The 24,966-nt window shown below is 42.8% G+C and overlaps 1 protein-coding gene across 4 annotated transcripts in view; it reads right to left on the reverse strand.

Moving 5' to 3' along the window:
* SMAD1 (SMAD family member 1) overlaps positions 1–24,751 on the reverse strand; it is a 69,435-nt gene extending 44,684 nt beyond the window's left edge. The window contains exon 1 of one of the 4 annotated variants that reach the window (XM_059722009.1): positions 24,558–24,751. The gene's annotated coding sequence lies outside the window, so the exon portion shown is untranslated. Of the gene's footprint in view, positions 1–22,743; positions 22,854–23,958; positions 24,385–24,548 lie in introns of those variants that run through there. The other 3 variants (XM_006268534.4, XM_059722008.1, XM_019481529.2) reach the window with 3 other exon arrangements.
* Between the last annotated feature and the right edge of the window lie 215 nt (positions 24,752–24,966).

Genomic DNA, 24,966 nt, shown 5'->3' on the forward strand with positions numbered 1-24,966 from the left:
GAAGAACCCAGATCCATTAGTTCACTTTAGGACTGGTCCACAGTGGGATGATTTTCAATAAAGCAGCTATATCAAATGCAAGCCCAGTCAAGCAGCATCGGTACAAGTCACTCTTCACATTAATAGAATGACTCATTAGCAAAACGTGCATCAGTGCCACCTATCCCAGGTGACAAAATCAGAGATGCTAAAACATTTCTAAAGCTTGTGGTCCCAACTTTATACATCAGAAATTAAATTACTTATCAGCTCTGCAATTCAGCACCTTGAGCCTAAAAGCAGGATGGCTAGTACTTTACAGAAGTGCAGAAGTACGCATATTGTGTATTTATATGCAGACAGTAGAGGGCTTAAAACCAAACCACAACAAGAAAACCCACCAAATTCACAACACAGAAAAATGCTCCTCAAAATTAAGCCAAAAACATTTCAAGAAGCTTAAATAATTAGGTTTTCAAAAGCCTGCTCTATCAAACTATATTAAATCAAATATTACTAGCAAACTATCTATTGTTTGCTAGTAATATTTTACCAGCACAAGGCATCACAATCTACTTTAAAAAGCTAAACATTTAGAACAGTCACATCTTTTTTCTAAATGTTTTCTGACATATAGAGCTAGTTTAAAACGTAAGCACAACATAGTCCCATCACTACCCTAAGATGAAAAGCCAAGACAAAGAAAAAGCTAAATTAAATTTGGTGAGATTCTTTAAAGTGTCCAGAAATCCCTTCAACTGCTGTAATAGAGTCCATCTGACCCACAACTGTTGCAGTTTGGACAAAGAAAGTGTTTAAAGACAACAAAGCTTCAAAAGCCAAGTTTATACAACTACTGAAACAAACATCAAGACCTGCCAGATTTCCACCCTCCAATGAAACCTTGTTTAACTACTGCATGCCACCAATGGTTTTTCTGAAAACCAGGACTGGCCTTACTTCTTACATTAAAACCGGCTCACCACTGGTGGAGAGGGAAGTAGTGAGCAGCAGCTGCAGTATCAAGTTGCAGCAAATCTTCTTTGGCTCTGTTCTCCTTTTAATATTTGTCAACACACCTGAGCATACCACATTCATAACGAGAGAAAGAAAGACAAAGATGGGAACATTTGGAATTCCTCCTTAACTCTTGTATACAAAACTTTTAAAATTAAGACTTACAAGAAAACAGAAATGTATATACATCCATGGTGAACTTAGGGCCTGGGTGAGGAAGCTGAAGTAACACTAATAACATTTAGATAATCAGATACAGACTGGTAGAACCGAGTCATTTGGTGACAGACAAGTAACAAGCTGGAACTTGTCTACATTGGAAGGTTGAACTGCTTTAACTATTCCGGCATAACCGTGCAAATGCACATACACTAGGGCTGTGCGAAGCTTCGGTCCCCAATTCAATTCAGTGGAGATTTGACACTATTCAGTGGCTGAATCTAATTGGAGGACCCTGTAATCTCTCCATATCAAACTGGAACGCTCCGAATCAATTCAGAGATTCGGACATAAACACAGCTTTAAATGTTTTTTCTACGTACTTCTAGGTAGCAGGCGGCTCATGAATGCTGCGATGCTAGGGCACACGGAGTGTCCCAGAAGCGCAGGGGGCTCAGCAGCACGCTCTGCAGCAGACCTGGAAATGGACCAGAAGCAATTCTGAGTCCATCGGAAATTCCCCCCCACTCAGCAACTGGTGCTTCTTGGGTCTGGCGGGGCACCCAGGGTCCCCCTGCAGCTGATCACCAAGCCGGGGGTGGGAGGGGTGCAGCACACTCCCAGGCAGACCTGGAAGTAGACCAGAAATACTTCCAGTCCACTTCTGGGTCCTCCCCACACACTGCTGTGGGATGCTCCATGCGCCCCAGCATAGCAGCGTTCACAAGTTGTGCTGGTACCTCGAGGTATGTAGAAAAAAACAACATTTAAAGTTGTGTCTATGCCTGAATTGCTGATTCTGTGAATCAGCATCGAATCTTCAGATTCGGATTCGGCTGAATTGAATCAGGGACAGTGATCCAAATCAACAAATTAAATCACTGTCCCCGATTCTGGCCGAATCTGTATTGAATAGGGCCCGCTTAGCGCATCCCTAATATACACTAACAAAGTTGTCATGTGCTATACAGGAAGAAGACAAAGCATAAGGGATCAAGTCAAATGTTTTCAAGTATAAATGCACTCACATTATACCTTTTACCTTTATAATTATTTCAGTTAAAAACATATTACACCCCTATGCCAACAGTTAAACTTAATATCAGGACTTGGTGACCTCAGTTTATTTCCAAATTAGCAAGAACATTAAAGACACCATGGCTAGGGACAGAAATTATAAGTAAACTCATATAAATGCTTGGAAATCAGTTCAAATCTGTAACACAGCAAGAGTTTAGTGCACATATATCACTTTCAAACTGGCCAAAACTGGTTTAAGATAAAACTTGGATCAATGTAGTATCAGACTTAACTTGAATCTGGAAGGGATCTGGGACAGAAGTTCAGTGAACTGATTCAACTTAATTCAGTCTCACAGCATCCCAGGATGCTTTGCACCTCCCCTGCAAACTCCCCCTCACAGGGTTGGTAGACAAGCCATGACCCAAGCTGTCTGCTCCAGTTAAGCAGGGAGGCATGCTCTAATGCATGCTCTAGACTAGGCATATGACTGCACTTCTAGAATCAGAAGTGAATGTCTGTTCACTTGCTTATCGGTTCAATCTATGCAGTTTAGCCTAATCTGTGACGACTGAATTATTACTTGGCCCATGAGATAGATGGTTTTGTTGGTAGCAGGGCCAAGGATGAACAGGAAATTAAAATCGTGTCTTGTTCCTTTCAATATGCGAGTTAAGGCTCATTACAGGGCTGTCCAGAAGTCTTATATATAGGTTTGGCACACACTTAAATGTTTTAGCAACATCGTTACATCCATAAAGAGTTCAGCCTACTTTTCTTAGGGAAAAAAAAAGGGGGGGGGGGGCAGAGATAGCTATACCAGTAAAAGTCATATTGTAAACAGGGGAACCACAGCCTGGGAAATAGAGTCCAGGTGTTCCAGTGCTATTTCCAATTCTATCACTGGCCCATTGAGTGATTTTGACACAAGTTACTTTCCTTCTCTGTGCCTCAGTTTTTCCTATTCATAAAAACAGAGATACTATTTTTCAACAGTAGAGCACAAAGCATTATAAAGATGTTATTAAAATGGCCTAGATCTATACCTTCACAGCAGTATTATGTTGTCCATATAAAGGATTTGGCTGGTAGATCTATACCAGTGCAAGTATTATTAAAACTTATTACTGCCCCACAGAACTCTTCCATACCACACAGCAGGAGTACAACACAGTGGCTAATCTAAAGGCAGCTTAACATAGACAACAGTAGTCATGATGTTGCTGCAGGAAGCTGGGGGGTAACCACTCCTGGACTAAAACCTGTGGTATATGCCTGTTGCTATTCAGAGACTTCAACCAGTCTGGTAAAAAGGGGAAGTGCATAACCAGTGCCAGAAAGGAGGATACAGGGGAGGTCCAAGAACTGCAGATGTGCTTTAAAGAACACAAAACGCAAGCATCAAACTGAGGGCGCGGGCCTTTATGGAGGCATAAAAATTGCAAAATGCAGCAAGAGGGTTGTCAGATCCTAGAATCAGTGCATCTACAGAACTTCAGCCCTACCATTTTCTCTGTCCCTGACATCAAGGACTTGGCAAATTTTGTTCCAAGGAACACAGGCACCAGTATATAAGATAGCAATCAACAGATCATACAACATGTTGCAGCAGGGTAACTTGGTGGGAGTACATCTCTCACTTCCTTTCATGTTTTAGTAACATATAGATTCTTTACAATAAAAGGAAACAGTTGCAATATATTTATCTAGCTAATCTTCTGGTCACTGGTGGGTTTTGTTCATTCTTTAGAAGCAGTAATCAAGCCAGACAGTGGTCACTAGGCATTTTTCCCCTTTTCTTATCTCCGAGATTTTCCATTATTAGCGCATCCTAATTGATTCTACATATGGCTGGCCAGGAAACCTCCTTTCCCCTTCCACAATCATTTTTGAATCCTAAGTCATGATAAAAAGCCTACTGTTAAAGTTCTTAGAGCTGAAATCCTACAAAATTTCATTATGGAAACACAGGCATGGCATTTTCAACCTCTCTCTCAAAGACCATGGCAGCATCTGACTCAAACAGATGCCACTCCTGCCACTTTTTGCTCCTGCCTACCATGGAATGGCAATCAGGGCTGCCTCAAAACCAAGGGGCCCCAGAAGGGCAGATAGTAAGTCTGTTTTGGTTGATATCTCCAACAAGCAAAATTCAGTCTCTGACAACTATTGGGCTACCTAAACCTGTTCTTACAACATCAGCATCACATATTCCATTCAAATGCAGAAGTCACTGCACCAGATGATGATATGGCTGTTGACTGACTAAGATACCCTACAGATTCTGCCTCCTGGGAACCTGTTTTGGAGGAGAATCCTACCACAAACACGTCCCCCCATAACCTTGGGTCCTGAAAACATGTTCCACACATCTCAAAAGGCAGGGAACTAGGAAGCTCTTAGGGTTTTTGGGCTCCCTCCTACAAAGCCTGTACATGAGCCCTACTGCATTACAACTTAGGGGTAGGGGCATGCTGAAGTTGCTACAAGGCGAACTTTTAAGAGAGGCAAAATAAAAGCCTGGTCTAGTTCAAGTGTGGCAGAGAATCAGTGTTGAGATTCACCCATATGAAGAAACTCTCTTTTAAATAAGTATGCAGTTACAATTATTCTGCATTTGGATGGCATGTCTTGTGAGAACAGGTCCAGACAGCCCAAGAGCTGTATCAGAGGCTGGATTAACACTTGTTAGAGATGCGTCAGCCAAAACAGAGAAGCAAGAGTCAGAGTTTTTACTTCCTCACTTAGATGAAGGTTCTATACTGCAAATGAGTGGAAAAGCACAAGACAACCCACTGGCACTACAGGAGAAGAGCATCTGGTAATGATCCAGTACTCACCCCACCTCAAGGGCAAAAGTTCTCACATTTGGTGCTGGCCTTGGTTGTATACCAGCCAAATGGAAGATAATCCAAAATGCAGAGTATCATGTCCATTACAGATCTGTGCAGGGACAGCATGGGGTTGGTCAGACACTGTATACTCAAAGTCTGCTGTTGTTCCTGGCTCCCAGGAAGTCAAGGGCCATCTAGGTCACAGATTCCAATGGCCACACAACACAAAGACAGGGGTGAAAAGGTTTTTCCCAGGGTTGTGTAGTAAAAGACTTGTGCCTCAGAAGATTTCCAGTCCCAAATTCCAAAAGGGCAGGAAGGTTCAACCCACAGACTAGTCTAACAGTTTTTGAGCTCCAAGACATTCATATGTAGCTCCATAGCATCTAGGTAAAAGTTCAAGAGACCTGGTCTATAATCCCAATCAACTCCTCAACCAGTACCTAATGCATCTCTGTCAAGGAAGGAACTGAAAGAGGACCACATAAATGCATTGAGCATGGGTGCCTACCCTGCAAGAACATTGTAGAGGGACTGATCCTCTGGCACATAAGTCAAATCTGGCCCACGGAGCCATATTATCTAGCCATGGGACTCCTTATAGGTCTGGAAATTTGGAGACGGGGGAGTGGTGGCAGCATTAACTGTCACTTTAATAGCTGCCAAAATTTCCAGGGTCAGGACAGCACAGCACAGCCAGATCCAGGCACGCAGGGTCAGCCACAGCTTGACCCCATGTGGGATCCAGTTCACAAATAGAGCCCATGCCACTCATCTGGCTTGCAGAGCCAGAAGGTTGGGCACCACTGTGTTAGAATAGTGGTGCTCAAGCTTTTGGCCCCACAAACCAGAGGACTGGAACAGGGCTGGATCAAGCCCTGCAGGCTGAGATTGGGCTCTGGAGGCCCCTGCCTGGCCCTGCATACTGGGATCAGCCATCCAATGGAGCTCACAAGACCCAGAGTTCCCCAAGGGCCTGTAAATTTGGCAGCAAGGGTGCTAACTGCTCCCTCACAGTGAAGTTTTTGGACCTGTGGGGAACCCTACAGGCCAGGTAACATGGCAATGGGAGCTGGATCTGGCCCATAGTTTGGGGGTTGAACACCCCTGTGCTAGAACAGAGGCCTTTCTTGCCTATTTGATGCTTTGCTGGAATGGCAATCATGTAGAGTAATCCACAGCAGAGCTGGATGGACTCCAGAAGGAATCTGACAAGCACCATCACATACCTGCATGCTCACATCACACACAGAGACAAGCCTGTTCCATCACTGCCTGTTTCAGTGTCAGCTGAAGAATGCAAGCCTGTGGCAACTAGAACCAGTCCTGTGGCAGGTATGTCTTTCCTGTTTTGAAGTTGATCCCAGCTCTTATGAGCTCTATTGCCCAAGAAGCCCCCTCCCAATTTTTTTTTTCCTATACTTTGCCAGGAGACCTAGTCAGCAATAAGGCAGCATCGAGTTTGGAATGGATTCTACCTCCAGCCCCAATCTCTCCCTCAGCAGCCAGTCAGGCAGGTTAGACACAAATGTCCTGCTTTTTCACATAGACTAGTAACCATTACAAGGCATTTTGAAAAGGCTCCATGCATAGGAGTTGAACTGCCAGCATCTCCCCAATGCCCTTATGCTGGGACATGAGGTGACAAGTCACGAGACTATTAAAAATGTGTACGTACATGTACATGTGACACCACACACACGGATCTATAGTGAGAACAACACTGAGAAACTTCAAGAGGAAGATAGAAGTCCCATCTACACAAAAATGCTGTTGTCTAATCCCCGCTACTTGCAAAGCTAACCTTGGATGTATTAACTAAGGCGCATTCTACACTCAAAGCATTTACAAGCTCCATGACATTTGTTCCCTCTTCAGGCATGTGAAATAAACGGTCCTTAGAGTCGCACAAGCACTTCTTCCTGCAACAGCCAGGGTTCTAAGTGCTATTCCAAGTAAACATGGAGTATCACCGGTAGACAACAAATCAGTCTGAATCATTTCATTACCAACACAGACAGAGCTGCCTGCGAAGATGTTTAAAATAGTTCTCCCATCATGGCTCTGTGTGTTTGGGACAGAGCTACCAGCTGCACTCCACAGCTGCCTCTGCCAACAATCTTTCTATAGTTACTTAGCTCAGAGTCCCCTCTCAAACATCCCTGCCATTCTGTCCCCCGCCCCCCCCCCCCAAGAAGTTCTGCAATCATTCCTCCAGAACCACACTCATGCCATGTCCCAAATGTACAGCCACCTGTAAGTAGGTTTCTGCAACCCCACATAGTGAACATATACAAGTGGTTTGCTCAACCAGGATCTCTAGCCAGCAATGGCATTAATGAAGGAAGAGCTCTAGGAGGACTTAGGAACATCATGGGCTTGTGCCTGACCCTCTCTCTGACCCCTAAAAATACTCAGATAAAGTATCCTCTTTTCCTGCTACAATTCTTCTTCATTAGAGTTGCTGAACACTAGCAATATGATATAATGACCCTTTCTAATGAATTTTCTGATGAACATCAGAAAATTCACTTGTTCCTGATAATTTGTGGTTCCCCCAACAAATGTAACCAGAATATTGATCAGGGAAACAATGGTGGAGGAATAGAGTATGTATGTGGGTCCAGTATTTAACCAGTTTAAACCAGAGGAATGTGGCAGCTGATGATGAGTATGGAATAATCCAGTTGAACATTCAGGCATAAGTGTAGGAGACAACATAGTCAATGGCAGGTAGACAGGAAATCGAACCAGCAAGCTGTGACAGCTCTTTCTGAGGCTCCAGGTCATTTACACCAACTGGAGGTTTTGTGCACACTACACCTGTTAACAAGGTTGCAACAAAGTTATTGAATAGAGGCAACCAGATCCCCCAATATAGCTACAGGTGACAAAGCTTTAGGCCTTTCTGTTTACATCAAATAATATATAAGTACCTAGCAACAGCCTGACAATCACGTCACATGCTCAAAGTGGGGTTGAAATCACATGCGGTTGCTATTGGCTTGCTATTCAAGTTGGCTGGGGAAAATAAAATGCCATGAAATTCATTAGGAAAAAAAAAAAATTCCCTCCTCTAAATTTTGACTTCAAGATCTTTAACCTGCCTTGTTAACTGCCATATAAAAAGTAGGCGTGCAACCAGCCAGCTACAAATTACATTAAAAACAAACAAACCAACCAAATGACAAACTGCAGTGTTTCAGTCTTCATTATATTAGTTCCAAACAAAAGTGAAGCTAAGGTGAACAGGCATTTTTTCAAAAGGGTGTTTTGGCAGAAGTGCTTTCTTTTAGAACTTTCAAGTTATTCATCTTGAACGTCTTGACATCCAACAAGCAAGTGAACAGCTTTGATTCCCTTCTGACATTTAGATGGCTATAGAAGTTGTGTGATACTTTAAAGAGCATCTAGACCAACAATTCAATTCGAAAGAAGGAAGCAATTGCGCTAGAAGGTACCCTAAACTGACAGACAAAAGAAGTCAAATAAATAATTTTTCCTAATTACTGACACAACCACCTTTCAGAATACTCAAGTGACAGAGTGACCATTGCTACTGTAAGAGGGCAAGGCAACTGTTTGGATGTATACACAGGTAAGTATTTTAATCAAATCATGCAGTAAATGCCTACATTAAAAAACTAAATTGCTGGAAAAATGCAGTTTTTCTGAAACTATACCAGATGTGTCAGGGGTGGTAACACCTTTGATGTATAAAAGATGACCACATAATGCAAATGAAAAAGGTAAGGAGAAAAACCAAACCTTGCTGGGTAGAAGGGGTTATTTTTAGGTGCCCAATCTCCTTTCTTTTTCTTGAGTTAGAAACTAGCATATTCAGAATCGTAACAAGATGTAGATCTCTCTCTCCACAACTATGAAGTGAACCTTTTCTTTACTCTGGCATTGTACTCAAAGAGCTCCAATTATGATCAGGGCTTTATTGTGCCAGAACCTGAGCAAATGTCTCAAAAGACCTTGCTCTGGCTGGAAGTGTTTACAGTTGCGGGGGGTGGGGGGGGGGTTCAGAGAAAATCAGGCTAGTTTCATGGAAACTGAAGAACTGTCAAAAAAAAAAAAAAAGTCTAATGGCATCTTTACTCTTTTCTAAATTATAAAGGAGCGATAAACAACGAAAATAATTAAATAAAATAAAAATATGCATGCTTATGCTTTGTAGGTCATCCTTTAAAATGACTGTTTTCTTCTAATGAAGGAAAGAAAATTGAGAAGTTCTCAGTAAGACTTTGATTCAAGAGGATTTTTAAAACTGAAGCTTTCCTCGACTAAAAAAATAGTTTCTTAGAAGTTCCACTGGAAATTCCTGATCTTCTGGCTACTTAAGTTTAGTTCTCCATTTCCTTTAAGTGGTGGAAAGGAACATTTTTCTATCCAGAAACTGAGAAACCATCAGATAAAAGTTCAATAAGGACAAAGGCAAAGAGTCCTGCATTTAGGACAAAACAATTCCATGTACCAGTACAGACTGGGGACCGACTGGTTAAGCAGTAACTGCGCAGAGAAGGACCTGGGGGTTACAGTGGACAAGCAGCTGAATGTGAGCCAACAGTGTGCCCTTGTTGTGAAGAAGGCTAACAGCATCCTGGGCTGCATTAGTAGGAACATTGCCAGCAGACTACGGAAAGTGACTATTACACTTTATTCAACACAGGTGAAGCCACATTTCGAGCAGGCTTCAACTAACTGAAGAGTGCTTACAAAGAGGATGGAGCTAAACTATTCGCAGTGGTGGCAGATGACGACAGAACAAGCAGCAGTGATCTCAAGATGTAAAATTTGAAGTTTAGGTTAGATATTAGGAAAAACTCTCATAGGGAGGGTAAGTAAAACACTGGAAACAGATTACCCAAAGGCTAGGGACATACATACATAGGGGCATTACATCCCTTCCTGGTTTAAGTTAAACCAGACTCCCACAGCATCCCAGATGCTTTGCAGTCCTGGGCTGTGCTATCTGCTCCAGAGAACAGGGTTGGCCCCACCTCTCTGCTCCCTAGCCAGACCTCTGGCAGAGACTGCAGGCACAGCAGGGTCTGCCTTCCCCCTGTGCTCACCTCTCGCTCCTCTCTGCTCATGCAGGGATCCCCCCCCCCCCTTCCCATCTCCTACAGCACAGACCCCAGCCCCACAGGCCCTAGGCATGTGGTATGCTAGCTAATGCCGAGAGGTGCATGTGTGTGTGCATGCACCCAATTTCACTGGGACAGGACAAAGGCAGATAGGACAGTATCCACCTAGTGCTTTTCAGAGCTAATCAACAAGTCAGCTGGTAATGTTCCTCTGTTCCTTCCTTGGAAAAAGCTGTTTAAGAGCTTGAACTAATGGGAGAGGCTTTTGTTTTGTTGGGCTGATAAAGCTGTGTTAACTCTCTGCTGCCTCACTCACCTGTCAGGCTTGCAGACAGTATGAAGAAGCAAGGAGAGGGAAATTGAAAAGCTCCATATCATCAACAGATGCATGCACTGCACACACACCCCTTTGCCTCAGAGTGCTAGCCTGGGGTTGGGGGCTGGCAACACTCTGCCCCTTGAGCAGCAAGCAGTGAAAAGCCCGAGATGATGCAGGCAGGATGGGGGTTTACACTCCTCCCTAATCAGAGCCTTCTGCTGGGGACTGGCCATGCCCCCCCCCAATCTGAGCACTGTGGAAGGGAAGGGAGGGCTGCTCTAGTGCCCCCCAGCTTCTAGCCTGAGCCACTGCAGGCATGTGCCTGCATTTCCTCAGTTCAGAAGGGATGTCTTTACACTTACAAACCGATTCAGCCTAGGCACGTTAAACTAACCTGCAAAGATTGAATCAACTCAGGCTCAGTCTTTTTGAAGGTCTGCCCGTAGCCAAAGATGTTGTGGAATCTCCATCCTTACAGGTTTTCAAGACCCAGCTGGGCAAAGCCTTGGCTGGGATGATATACTTGGGTATGGCCCTGCTTTGAGCAGGAGGTTGGACTAGATGACCTCCTGATGTCCATTCCAACTCTCATTTTTTAGGATACTGCGAAATGTGTTCTAAGACCAGAGCCATTTGTAGAGAGTGGTATGCCTATATAGCTACACCAGCTTCTTACGCGAGCAGAGCTCCTACCATAGCTGTAGTTACCTTGGCAGAGATACATTTTTGCCAATATAACTCACTCCAGCACTCCTTCCCATGCCACAGGTGAAATAAGGTACAATAGTTTTGGCACAGTTTTGCTGGTAACAATGTCTCAACACTAGGGATTTTGCCAACACCGTTACATCCATCACAAATCACACCTCACCACACTCCTGACCAATACATGAAAACCACAAGAAGTCCATAATATAGCCCTGATGTGGGCAAGTGTTTTAAGGCAGAGGTTCCAAAAGTTTTTATGCCGTGGCCCAGCAGTCACAGCTGATCGCAGCCGGAATTTCCAGCCAAACGACAGGGAAAGGATACCCCCGCCCCCCGGGTAGGGGGCTGGGTCAACCCCTGCGCTGCCGTAGGCCCTGCAAAAGGACCCGCAGCCTCTCTGCCCAGCTCTGGGGGGCCGCAGTTTGCTAGTCCACGGCCACTTCCAGCCCTTCAGCCAACAGTGCTGCGGCCCGGCAGCCAACCCGCAGCCCGGAGATTGAGAACCCCAGTTTTAAGGAGTTTCAGTATTCTCAGCTGAAATCTCTGTATGACCAGATACTCAGAGTGGCCTTGGTCAGAAATGTAAATGAATTCAAGACCAAGATTTAGTGATAATTCTTACTTAGAGCCTCAAGTGCATTGGGCTGTATTGCATTTCAGCCCATCTGTACATTCTTGCCTCTTGTTCCTTGTTTCTTTGCTGACTGTTGTTCTCTTCCCCTGAGCCAAGCTCTGCCTTAAGCTCTTTTTGAATAGCCAAACAATTTAGCAAACACTTGAACCCTCCTAAGCTACCATTGTTTCCTACTCTAGTTTACTAGAGGTCAAGCTGTTTTTTTTAAAGTAAATCTCACACATATCTGTCCCAAGAGCATTGCTACAAGACTTTAAAAAAAACAAAACAAACAGCATTTCAAAAGTCTTTCCTAAATGAAATCTAATGCTATAAGTTACACAGACTGTAATTAAGTTAACTTAAAAATTGAAGGTAACACAGACAAAGACTTTTCCTCTGGCTCCTACATGCAAGTGGAAGCACTTAATACACCAACACTAACAGGAATAATAAAGAGTCTATTATTTAGTATGCCAGACCGCAGAGCCAGGAATGGGCAAAAACGCAAAACAGGAAGCTGTAATAGCTGAGATGGCAACCTATATGCAGCCAGGTTTCCTGAGGTATTCAGCAGGGTCAAAATTCACACCTTTTGAAACAGTACAGTTCTTCACCAGTTCACTATAGTCATAGGTCTCCATTCTAAATAGCTCTACTAATTACATCACCAATACAGCAATTTCCTTTTTATGAACCTGCATAGGTCTAAAGCCTGAGTAAGATAAATCTAATGAAGACTGATCTCTAGTGATCAGACCAGAGAACTGCAGGGCGTGAATCCCACATCTGTTCCTAACTTCTGCAAATTCATGGTGTGACCTTTACAGTCCCTGCTCCTCAGTCTCCCTTTCTGTAAAAAGGGTGAGAATACTGTATTTACTTGAATCCAAGACAAGTTTCCCCCCTCTCCTTCCACCAGGCAGCATAGGAAAACTCAGCTGAAGCCCCACTACCTGACCCAGGCTGGGATGGCTTGTTTGGTGGTAAAGGATGGCTCCCAGCTAATGGAATGCATGGGAGAGCTGTTTCCACCCATCTTACTTTGCTCCTCTGGTTCCTTCAGCCATGACCCAGCACAGTCAAGAGCTGTTGCTGTTTCTCCCTGGCCGGCCTGTGGCTACCACTGTTGCTGACTGCCCCAGAGCCAAAGCAAAGATACAACAGCAGAAAGTAAATGGCCACAAGTGGAGGGCATACACAAGGGACAGGAGGAAAGATGCTGGCCCCTCACCTCATTCATCCTCCCCATGCTACTGTGGTAGGTAAAGCAAAGATGACCTTCCACTAATTAACTGTAGACATGGAAAATTATAACCATTATAATTTTCGATGTACAGAATCTAATTATTGGGGTGTCATCTTAAATTCAAAGTCATCTTGGATATGGGTAAATAAAGTACTTTAGAAAAACTGATAAGCTTATATGAGGTCCTGTAAGTGCAAAATATTAAGTTACTTTACCACATTAACAACTTTGGGTGCCTGTACATGAGCTTGGAGGCTACTCCGATATGCTGTAGTTACAATGCATTACAGCAGACTCCATTGAGTCTGCTGGAGCACGACAATTACCGTGCTCCAGCTAGCCTTCACATCTCTTGTACTAGCATCCCCACGCTTATAAAAAAAACATGAAACCTGTAAGGGATGATTTATAGCATATGTGAAATTATCCCAGCAGGCAGAAGTACAATCCAGTTATATTCTGAGCAGACAAAACCACAGTGGTGCAAGCATCCACATCAGCAGTGCCCCATCTTCTTAGCCTGTAAATCCATCCTGCAGCTCTTGACCCAGCTTCTATTCACCTCCTCACCAGGCATGACCCTCCTTCTACTACAAGCTAGCCCAGGGTATGAGAGCAATTTTTGGGTCCCCTAGTTTGGGAGCCACTGACCTACATATGAAAGTTTCTCTATACAGCACAAAGAACTGTGTTTTGCATGTAGCATGGGAACAACTGTGTCCACTAAGGTGGAATTAGAGCAGAAAATAAGCTTACTGAACAATTCTTTGGGGTGTAATTGCTAGTGTGTATATAGGATATTAGAAATCAAGATGACAAAAAGCAAGCTAGATCATGGCAACCTGAGCCTTGTATAAACCACTTAGTTCTATAGCAAAACCACGCTGGGGGAATGGGTTCAGAGCAAAATCTAGTTTAATAGGTCTACAACAGGGATAGGCAAAATGCAGCCTGCCAGGCCATTCTATCCAGCTCGCGGGGCCCCTAAAAAATTTAGAAAATTAATATTTATCTGCCCCTGGCTGCCTGTCATGCAGCTCTTGATGCCTTGCCAAAAACTCAGTAAGCAGCCCTCCACCCAAAATAATTGCCCACCCCTGGTCTACAATATGTTTCTGCAAGGTTGCTTTGACAAAGGAGTTACTTTTCAGCTGTTGGGTTGGCTTTAGAAAACCAGAAGCACTGCTGCAAGTGAGCTGGAGACCTCAGGTACTTTCACTGAAGAGTTGTCCTCTAGACTCTGTTGCAATGGTGTAAGTGTATACACTGACAGTATTTTTTTTTTAATCTTTGTAAGAGGTGTTCATAAGAAAGCCAGAAGTGGTCAAGCACAGGTGTTTTTTTAATTTTTTTTTTAAAGTAAAAGTTAGTAAAAGCCCTGTCTAAATGGAGGAAATTTTCTAAGCAAAACCGATTAGCCAAAACTGATTCTAAGCCTGTTTATAGGTATAACATTTTCAGCTTGAGTTTATTTAAACTTAATTAAGTAAAAACACATCAGCCCAGCAATTTCAAAATCTACATCTACCTTTCTGGCCAAATCTTCAGCTCACATAAATCTGAATGACTTAAGTTACTTTCAATAGATTTAGCTTGCTATAACTTCCCTACCCAAAAATTTTATTTCCACCCAAAATCTTATTAAGTCGGTACTGAATCCAATGAGAAAACTCCCCTGCAAACAGAAATCCTGGACATTTCTTCCACTTAGTACAAGGGCTTGTTTACAATGAGAATGCAACTTGGTCAAAAAGTGTGAAGTTCTAAAAGCTGAAATGCTGTTCTTGATTGATTTCTATATGGACCTGTATTCCAAAATAGGATCACCTATCTAAGGAATGAATCAGGAATAAACACACTGGAATAACTCCCAGTATGGACAAGCCCAAGAAAACAAGAGACTGTGTGTTATCAAATACAAAAACTTCAGGTGCATTTCACAACAGATTCTGAAGACCTTAAAGCAACAGTTCCCAATCTGTGGTATGCGTACCACCAGTGGCACGCAAACAACCTGTCAGTGGTATGCATTAACAGATTTATTACAATTACTTTACATGGCAAAAATTTGCTGGTGGTACTTAAGGTTGTATCATTTTAAATTGGTAGTGCGCAATCTGTCAGAATTTGGGAACTGCTGCCTTAAAAGAATACAGCATCTTCACACACATCAAGGATTTAGACCTGCTAATCATTTAAGAGTTCTGGAATATTTGGCTGAAATTCTCACATGAACAGGATTTTGAGTAACCATGAAAATCATCACGTTTCCTGGTTTGATCGGTCATAAAATACCATTTAAATAGGATCAGCATGTGTGCAGGTTTTCCCAGACATGTTCTCTTTTTACATCTTCCCATCTTCAGGCGTTTTTTAAAAAATATCAACAAATGTCTGGGATTACACTCTGCTCAGCACTGAAGTTTTTTCCAGCACTTCCTGGCTTGCCCCAGCAAGGAGCTGCTTGGGGTGGGGGAATGAGGGAGGGTGATGGGGGGCAGGGGCACCATGTGCATCTGCATGAATGCTGGCAGCTAGTCTATGGGAGGTGGGGGTTGGAGAGCCAGGGCATGGGGGCTGCTGGGGAGTGGCACATGTGTGAGTGTGCGAGGGGGCACTGGTGGAAGTGCCTGCCCTCCAGCAGGGAAAGGGAGTGGGGAAGGGGTAGGGGGCTGCAGGTCAGGAGTGAGGGGCAGCAGAAGGGCTGGGGGGAGCTGCAGGTTGGAAGTGAGAAGTATCAGCAGGGACAGGAGTGGAGGGTACCCACCTGGTCTGGGGGCAGGCCACAGGCATATCATTGCCCCCTCACCCAACAGATGTCCTGTTTTTTTAAACTGGAAATATGGTAACCTTAATTTAAAATAATTTAGCCCTTCATGTTACTCCTTTTTCCAAAAAGGGGAAAGAGAAAACACAGCAAAAGGAAACAAACAAACAAACAAACAAAAAATCCCCACACCCAATCCATCCACAACTTCTTTAAAAGCTTCAGAATATTTAGGACTAATTTTAACATAGAGAGTCTGAACTGGCTTCCAACCTCATCCCATCTCTTTACTGCTTGAGCAGCTTTCTACAGCTTCGTCCCATTAAATCATTCACCATGTGTTATGCGCCTCATTGCTTTATGTGGCCCTGGGAGGAAATGCACTTGTTCCTAAGCTTTTCCCACCGATTTGTGAACCAATGAAGGACGATGTAATTCCATTTTACTCCAAGTTCTATACAGCTTCTTATTTTAAAGGCACTTTCCATAATCTTATCTGAGCACCTTAAGCAACGCACACCCATCACATGTTGTTTGTTCCCTCATCCTGCCCCAGGGAGAAAGCCGTGCAGATAGGAAAGAACAATAGAGAGGGCATCATAGTAACCACTACCTAAAGAAAAAAAGTTCTTTACCTAAGAATCTAACCTTCCTTCCACACAAGGCTTCTGGACATAGTAAGTAAAATTTCTCCATTCAAACAAAGAGAATGGCAAAACCAGAATTTATGTTCCTTAGATGTTAATGGTCTAGCAAACAACCAGCCTTTATCTCCCATGGAGGCAGCTCAGCAAAGTTAAAAGAACAAATGACCAAGAATGGTCATGAAAACCTTTTGCCTATCATCTTTGTTTCTAAAGAGACACCAAGACACTTTGTTCTGAGATTCTTTGGTATGATGGGGATGGTCAATAGCAAAGAGGAGAGGAGACTCACTGCTCCAATCAAAAAAAAAAAAAAAAAAAAAAAAAAAAATCAGCTAATGGTTTTTCAAACTTTATTCACCTACATTGGGAAACCAATGACAATGCAGGCATGCAAACAAGCTTACCGAAAGCTACCACCTAAGTGAACTAGAAGAATAAGAGATTTGATATTTTTTGGTTAGATTATCTTTAGAGATTAATATGAGGTCCTTTCCCCCTTTATTTAGGGAATAAAGTAAGTTGCAAATCATACAGTTTATTTATTAATCAAATCCCCAGGATGAGTGCCTTTAGTAATAAGGTGAATGAAAGGCAGGAAGCTCATTTTAATTATTCTTTCTGCCTCAAACTGCAATGAAACCCATCATTCCAAGCGTCAGTGAAATGTATAAGTAGAATAAAAATAAATATGCAGCCCATTAACACATGACTATGATCCAACAGTATATGTTCCCTCCTCCAAACCCTTTTACATAGAAGCTGGCTAATTACGTTAGAGAGATATCATCTCTACTACGAGTCCCGATTAGCTTCTTACAATGGACTTCAGCACTTCACCTTTAAACACAATTACATAACCTTTCTGTTATAAAAAAAGCAAACTATATCCTTTATTATTTTAGTTTGATTAACTGATATCAAAACTACTCCACTTCAGTAATTTCATTCTGTGTTACCTGTGATCCAATTTAATCCATACAATTCCCTCTAAATTTTAAACAATAAATGTTGCAGACTATTTTCAGCATTTGGGTGTGTATACACAAGTGTGAGAAACTCAGCCTGTAACCAGAGGTGGCTAAGTTTAAACAGTTATCTTTACATTTTTTCCACATATGCTCTACAGTCACTGCAATCATTAATGTCTCAAATACTTTTTATACAAATCATTTCTTTTAACAGCCTGAAATATCACGTTCATCTTATTTCTACACACACACACACACACAACAGGATGTCTTGAATTATACACCATATTTACCCACTAGAGCTATGGATCTGGTCAAGCTCTCCCTCCCCAATCCATCTACAATATTTCTCCTGTAATAGCTGCAATAGGTCCAACAATTTTCTTCATGGAATCATCAGGCATAGATGTGGCACTGATGTAATTCAAGTTATTTTAAAAACACAATTTAGTTAAATCAGTGCACATCCTGCAAACTGTATAGGTGCAAATTAAACTAATATAAACCTGGTTTAAGAAGTGCCATGCATTTACACAGGACCTTTTGCATTACTTTAAGTAGTTTCTACACAGATACTAGTGACATCAAGTCATTTTCTGAGTTTAGATTAAGCCTAAATATCTGGCTAAATGCTGAAACTCAAATTTTGTTTTGTTTTTTTGAAAAGATAAAAAAAAAGGAGAAATTTTGAATGCTACGTTTGCACTTTCCCTATGACAATGGTTTGTACCCTTAGGTAGTGTCTTTCAGTTTGAAGCTATTAAGTACAAGTGATTTTTACACCACTGAGTTACGAAAAAATCCAAAACAACCCAGACACAAACCCCAAAAGCCCCCGAAAACAAACAACAAACGAACAACCCACCCACAATTCAGGCTCTTCGTATAATCATATTCACACAAGTATTTTTAAATGGATACCCAACTCCCAAGTTATACAATATTGTGTCGATATTCCATAGATCACTTTGATGTGGTTGATTTAAATGACAAAAGTTTGCGAGTTAAATATTTCTGAAGAGCATTAAGTGCTATAATTCTGACTGTCTATACTTACATATTTAGACAGTCTCATCTGTTGCCATGTTGGAAAAAAATCTGTTTTACTAAGCAGAGAAATATGAAATAATGTTTTTAGAAATCACTAGTGAAACCACATTAATGATCTGCTTATGGGCCAAGTCAACAGTAATACTTGCTTTTGGATAACACTACTTTGAACAGTGCCTGAACATAAAAAAACATGCTTAAAAATAATTTGTTTCCCTCCTGGATTAGGCCTCTCATACATGGGAGAAACTGAAGGACACAGGTATTCCAGTAGAGCTCCCTCATGATGAAGGGCATGACAACAGATTCAAAGTCTCTTTAATTTCAGTATAGCGTACCCATACGAAGAAATTATTCAGGTACAGCTATGACAAATGAAATATCCAGGATAGTTACATGGATTAAATTACCCATGTAGATGAGAGGAAGAAAGTGCTTCTTAAAGAAACTTTAATAGTTGAAAAGGAAATCAATCCCATTTTTATACTCAACTCCACAAAATCTACAAAAGAAATGCAAGCAATATACTATACACACACTTACCACCAAGTAGCATCTTGACCACCAAGCAACAATTTAACACACCCACTGTCACACACAAAATGTTACAAACAGGGAAGCACTGGGATAGTACATCTGACCTTGATATTACAGTGCAATTTCAATGGAAAACCAAATACAGATGTGGTTCTTCAATTTTGAAAAAGCTAATACTAAAAAAATCCTAAGAACAAAAGAAATATTTAATTGTGCAGATGCTTAATTCAACGTTCCAAATACGGAGCATTATTCTCAAATAAACTAAAAGAACTACACTACATCATATTCCTTTGATCCACTTCAGCTCTGGAGCACATGGACAGCCAAAAGATATGTGCAAGATATTGTAGTCATTCAGATTTTGTAGATCTGGACTCTTTCCTAGAATGCTGTTGTGTTCCTTGGAATCAGCCTGTTTATTTTATGAAGTTTTGAGCTTTTCCTTCATGAAAGACAGCTTTCCTTTTGTAAAAGAACACTTGTTCTCAGCTAAGATTGCAGATCTTTGTGACCAGCAACTAGAAGTTAAAAGAAAAAACAAAACAAACAAAACAACTCCACTTTTGTCCCTCCTTGACTCCACTATTTCCTACCCAAGAGTACTTACTTAGACATAAACTTCATCAGATAGAATTCTTATTCATTTATGGACATGGCTATCCTGATACAAACCCTCATACAGAGACAGCTCTATCAATATAAATATCAAAGCTAACCTTCCAATGAGGAGAAAACTATTCCTGAATAAATCACCTTTATATTTCTCGATCTGCACCCACCCTGTTGAAGAAAGGAGAGGGAGAGGGGAAGCTGTATTTCTATAACTACAGCAATACAATTAGAGCAGTCATGTTTATATTAGACAATCCTTAAAATATTAATTTCTCAATAAAAGACATTTGATAAACTCATGAAGTTTTGGTCTCCAAAGACAAAATAAGTGACCAAGAGTAGGAATCTAGAAAATCTTGATTAAACCTTTAAATCAAGTGTCCTTACACATGGAGCAAGAGATGGAGGAAAGGCTACTTGTATTCACATTCAGAACAATGCTTCAGATGGAAGAATTTAGATAGGTTTGTGTCCTCTAAATAAACTGATGTCTGCTATGGAAATTAACGAGTTGTCACAAAAAAAACAACTAAAAATGAAGCATCAGAAGAATCACATTTTAACCACAAGACAACATGTGACCTAAAGTCAATCTTCACAGGTTTTAAAGCTCTCCTTTCCATAAAGTTATTTTGCTAATATGTTTTTTGTTTTTTTTACCACAGCACAAGACTTTCTTGTGGATTTTGCTGTAAAAATTGGACAAGGAGCTTCACCTAAAAATGAGTTTTAAATCCTTTACATCATCTAGCTAAGAAAACTCACCTAAAAGGACATCTTGTTCTGATCTGACTGAACTTGTATAATCAGTGATTCTAACAGTATTTCTTAGTGCTCTACCTAACCACTCAAACTCCTGAAAATTCATACCTCCTTATCACAGCGAGAGCTCTAGCTAGGTAAGAGATTTTTATTCATAGATTCATAGAGGTTAGGGTCGGAAGGGACCTCAATAGATCATCGAGTCTGACCCCCCAATTAGAGACCATTAATGATACAGTGGAAATTTCACACCAGTCAAACCAGACAGCAACACTTTTAAAGTTTGCTGCCTTTTAAAAAAAGTGTGTGTATGTGTGCGTATATATAAAAATACCATAAACACACTGGCAATTTGGGAAGGGAACAAGACAAGTGGCAGCTGGATTTACCATGCCTCGAGATGATTTTACTATCTGAACAAATAGCAAGAAGATTTGAGATGTTTAGCATACAGTTAAACTTATCCCATTATCTGTGGCACGCTAGTTTCTAAACTATTTAGAGCAGAAATATGCATCTTAAACCACAGTTGCCTTGACTAAGAAAAGTACAGTGACCTATGCCAAGTAGTATTCAAAATTACTGTCTGTTCTAAAATAGATCTGGTCATATAGTTCAAAATTAGAGGTGCACTGATACACTGGTCCCATACCAGATCAACACCAATAAGGAAAATTGACTGCATCGGCAATCAGCTTTTTTTGGTTAATGTGGCCGATAAAATGCCCCGTGCACGCGCAGCAGCAACATAGCACGCAGGAGGCCAGGAACACAGCACAGCAGTGTGGAGAGCAGCCAGGTCCAGCTGGTAAATATGTTGCAAGGGAAGGGGCATGCAGAGGGAAAGAAAGATTGAGGCCCCCAAGATGAGGGAGGGAGTGGGGCTGGGGCAGGCACTGCACAGTGGAGGACAGAGCCGCAAGAAGCTTGTCCAGAGAACATTTGGGGGGGGGGGGGCTTCCTGCTGCTGCACACGCCCTGTGAGGGCATGTGGGGGGGGGGGGGGGGTGCATGCCCCTGGATCTGCACACAGGACAAAGGCAAGCTGCCACTGAGAGCTGGGACTGGGGTGGTGCAGGGCTCTTCCTGGCAGGGGGGCTGGGCCAGGCTGTGCTAAGGGTAGGTGATGGCAGCACTGGGAGAGGGGCTAAAGCAGATTTTGGAGTGTCTGTAGCCACGCCCCCCAGCAGAGATTTAAAAAAAATTGGCCATCGGTATCAGCTCAAAAATTTTCTATCAGTGCACCCCTTTTCAAAATATGACCAAAATACCATAGATTGTCCAGCTCAGTTCTACAAAGCATTTGAACACCTCTGGTTAGTCCTTTTATTAGAAGAAAGATCACTAGTATGCAGGAGAAAAAGATTAATGATGTTTGTCTGCTTTCTTCACTTTGTTGTTAGACTATGTAGCCACTCTGAAGAGACTGATCATTTTTTCAGGTCAGAAAATGATTAATACAATTTAGTTAAATTCCCCCACAAAATACATGCTGTTTATACAATTCTATTATTTCAGCTAATAACCATTGCAGAAAGAGGTTAACAATCAAGCTGCACATATTCACACATTTCTCTTCTTCAGGCTGTAAGTGCCAGTTTCAAATCCTCTTCGTATCTTGCAAACTGTACATATGTTGCTTTCTTTATTTAACTACTGCACCACCCATATTTGAAGCATAATGGGCTATGCCACAGACGCTTGCTTTGCTGCCCTCATAATATGGTTTAATTATGATGACTGAACTAATAGGCTCACATCACAGACTTTTACAGGTTGACCCCATGTCATCCTGATGTCTCATTTTGCACCAGTACAGTGCTGTAAATCAATTTAAGATCTCCAGCACGTTGAAAAGGCTGGTAATGATGCTTTTTCTGCAGTCTCAGGGGACTCCACATTATACACAACTTACATTATTTATAAAGCTGAGATGATGCCTCCATTAGCCTTGTAAGGCTACACAAGTGAGAGCTTTTATATATGCACACAACTTGGACTTCACAGACCCGCCTACTCTATGTTAAATATAACTGTTTCCAGATTTTTTTTTAATTGAGTTCTACATTTGTTTTTAACATGCACCTATTGACTCAGATTTTAGTACAAAAATAATAAAAAACTAGTTAGTAAAAGAAGCAGCATCAGTTTTAGCAACCTTGATATCACCTCATTATGTTATTCACTATGCCCTGATTACATAATCAGAATTCAAATGCTAGTAATTTATCAGCTCTGTGTTAATATTTGACAGTTAATATTAACACAGAAACTAGAGAACCTCAACCTTCAGTTTATCCAGTCAGTTTTTTTAAATACGTGAGATCATCAGATCTTCAAGGGTACAATAAAAATGGCAAGTAGAGAGGGAGACGAGAGAGGGGGAAAATGTATTTGATTACATACCTAGTGGAAGAAACAGTGAAAACTAAAGCAAGGACAAATCCGTTTAGGGTAACCTGAGCTTCCTTGAACTAATCCTCTCTGGAGGCGGTAGAAGGCTCCTGGATCACCCAAGTCCTGAGAAGTCCCTCTCAAACCCCTAGTTACAGTGCAAGATGAATTGCAGGATTAGAGCCTGAGCACCATCACAAGAATTCCAAAATAGGTTAAGTTTCATTTAGCATAAAGAAAGCCTGAAATCAATTACTGTAGAGGAGTCAAGAAAAAACAAAACAAAACACCAAGTACATAATATTTGTTATGCCAGCTGTGAATGGAGAATCTTATACCAACTGCCCTACACAGATCTCCAGCTCAGATGGATTTATTTTTATGCTGTCAGTTTTAACTGGAAGCAAACCTCCCATAAATTTAACGCACCATAGATGAGACTAAAATCAATTGTAACACAGCAAGTTCCTTCACACGATTCTCATTCATTGGTACAGTGAGGTGTAGGCACTTGGCCACATGAAAAACTACCATAATCAGAGACACAGGTACAGAAGAGTCGTCTCCGCAGCTTGGTGAGCCTCTTTTGAGCCCTACACTATATGATATTCAGAAGTCCCACAATACAGCTAGGTTTTACACTCAAGGAAGGAGCAAATCAAGAAAGACAGAGCTGCCAGATTTTAAGCCACAACCTGCTTGAAGCACAGCCTCTCTTTAAAATGCAATTTTCTAAAGATGTCAGATCCCCTGAATTATCCTCCAATAAACTAAGCACATGCCTAGGAGTAAAGCTGAGCAGCGATCTTTTCTATTTGTTATTGCTCTAGTTGATAAAGGGGGGGGGAGCAAGGGGAAGAAAAAAGAGGGGGGGAAATTAAAAATTAAAGGGTTGGGGGAGCACTTGATTGTCACAAGTTGCACCCATTCTCAGGCACAGCATCTATTCTCCCCCGCCCCCCAAATAAACTTAAATAAAGTCTCTGCCTACATCTAAGCAAAAAAACACTCATGTATGGTGTTAAGCAAGCTACAAAAGCCAATCCACACATTGCCTGCAGATGATAAACCAGTATCAAAGGGCAGAATACAGCAGTCTTGACTGAACCCCAGCCTCCCATCGCCTCCCCTCATCTTGCATACACGTGCATGGCTAAATCCAGCAGGATTTGCCCTGGCAAGAGTGCATGACTGACCGCTTGCATGCCCAGAAACTTGAATAAGAACCTGAGGGTGAGGCAGGGAGAGAAGATGAAGGGCTGGCAAGTCTCATCATCTTGTGAAGCACCAGCACATCAAAGGCAGAGAAGAAAAAAAAAAATAAATAAAAGATCCCAAGGAGAGAAAACCCCTCTGCATCCAGCCCTGCTGAAGGAGAAGCATTTTGTGAGTGAACTCGCCTTGACCTCGGAGCACAGATTCCTTGTGGAGGGGGGAAGGAAAGAGATGAAGGAGGAAAGAGAAAAAGCAAGAGACAACCCCCCCCCTCCAGGCCAGACGGACTAAGCTGAGGGAAAAGAGGAGAGAAAGGTTTTTCTCCCCAAATCAAAACAAAAGGAGGGCAGTGGCGCTGCCCACAACTCCCGCAACTTCCCCACAATGGGGCCAGGGCAAGAGGCGAGGCGTCCAAAGGAGGAGGAGAGGCAGCTCCCGGGCCTCCTCCCAACAAAGGCAGCTCGGCGGAAACCCGGAGCGGTGGCGGCGGGCCCTTGCAGAGGTATCCCGGCATGGCCGGGGTTGAGCAGGAGGCGAAGCGGTCAGGTGAAGTGTAGCTGCGCTCCCTCCACCCACAGCCCGCCCAGCAGCAGCGCACGCACCGCGGTTACCGGGACGGGGCGCCCCGCGCTGCTGCCTCCTCCGCGCCCGGGTCGAGCTGCGCGCGGCGGCGTCACGGAGCCGGAGCCGCCCCGGGCCCTGCACAGCAGCCGCCGCCGGCTCAGGGCTCCGCTCCCAGCTCCCGCCCCGCCGCCGGGAGGCCGGGCCAGCTTCCCCCGCCGCCCGCACAGCCGCAGGGCTGCTCCAGCCGCCGCCGAGGAAAGGCGCGAGGGAGCCTCCCTGCCTGGGGCGGGGCCGGGGCGGGGCCGGGGGCGGGGGCTGCTCCCGGCCGCGGGACGCTGCTCCGGACGGACACACGTTACGGATGTTGCGCGGGGGATCGCGCCATAAACGCGGGCGGGCTGCACACGTCTTGCGAGGGGCGCTGGTGAACTACTTGGGAATCGCTCTGCATGGGTG

Source organism: Alligator mississippiensis, chromosome 2 (assembly GCF_030867095.1).
Source record: "Alligator mississippiensis isolate rAllMis1 chromosome 2, rAllMis1, whole genome shotgun sequence".
Taxonomy (NCBI): domain Eukaryota; kingdom Metazoa; phylum Chordata; order Crocodylia; family Alligatoridae; genus Alligator; species Alligator mississippiensis.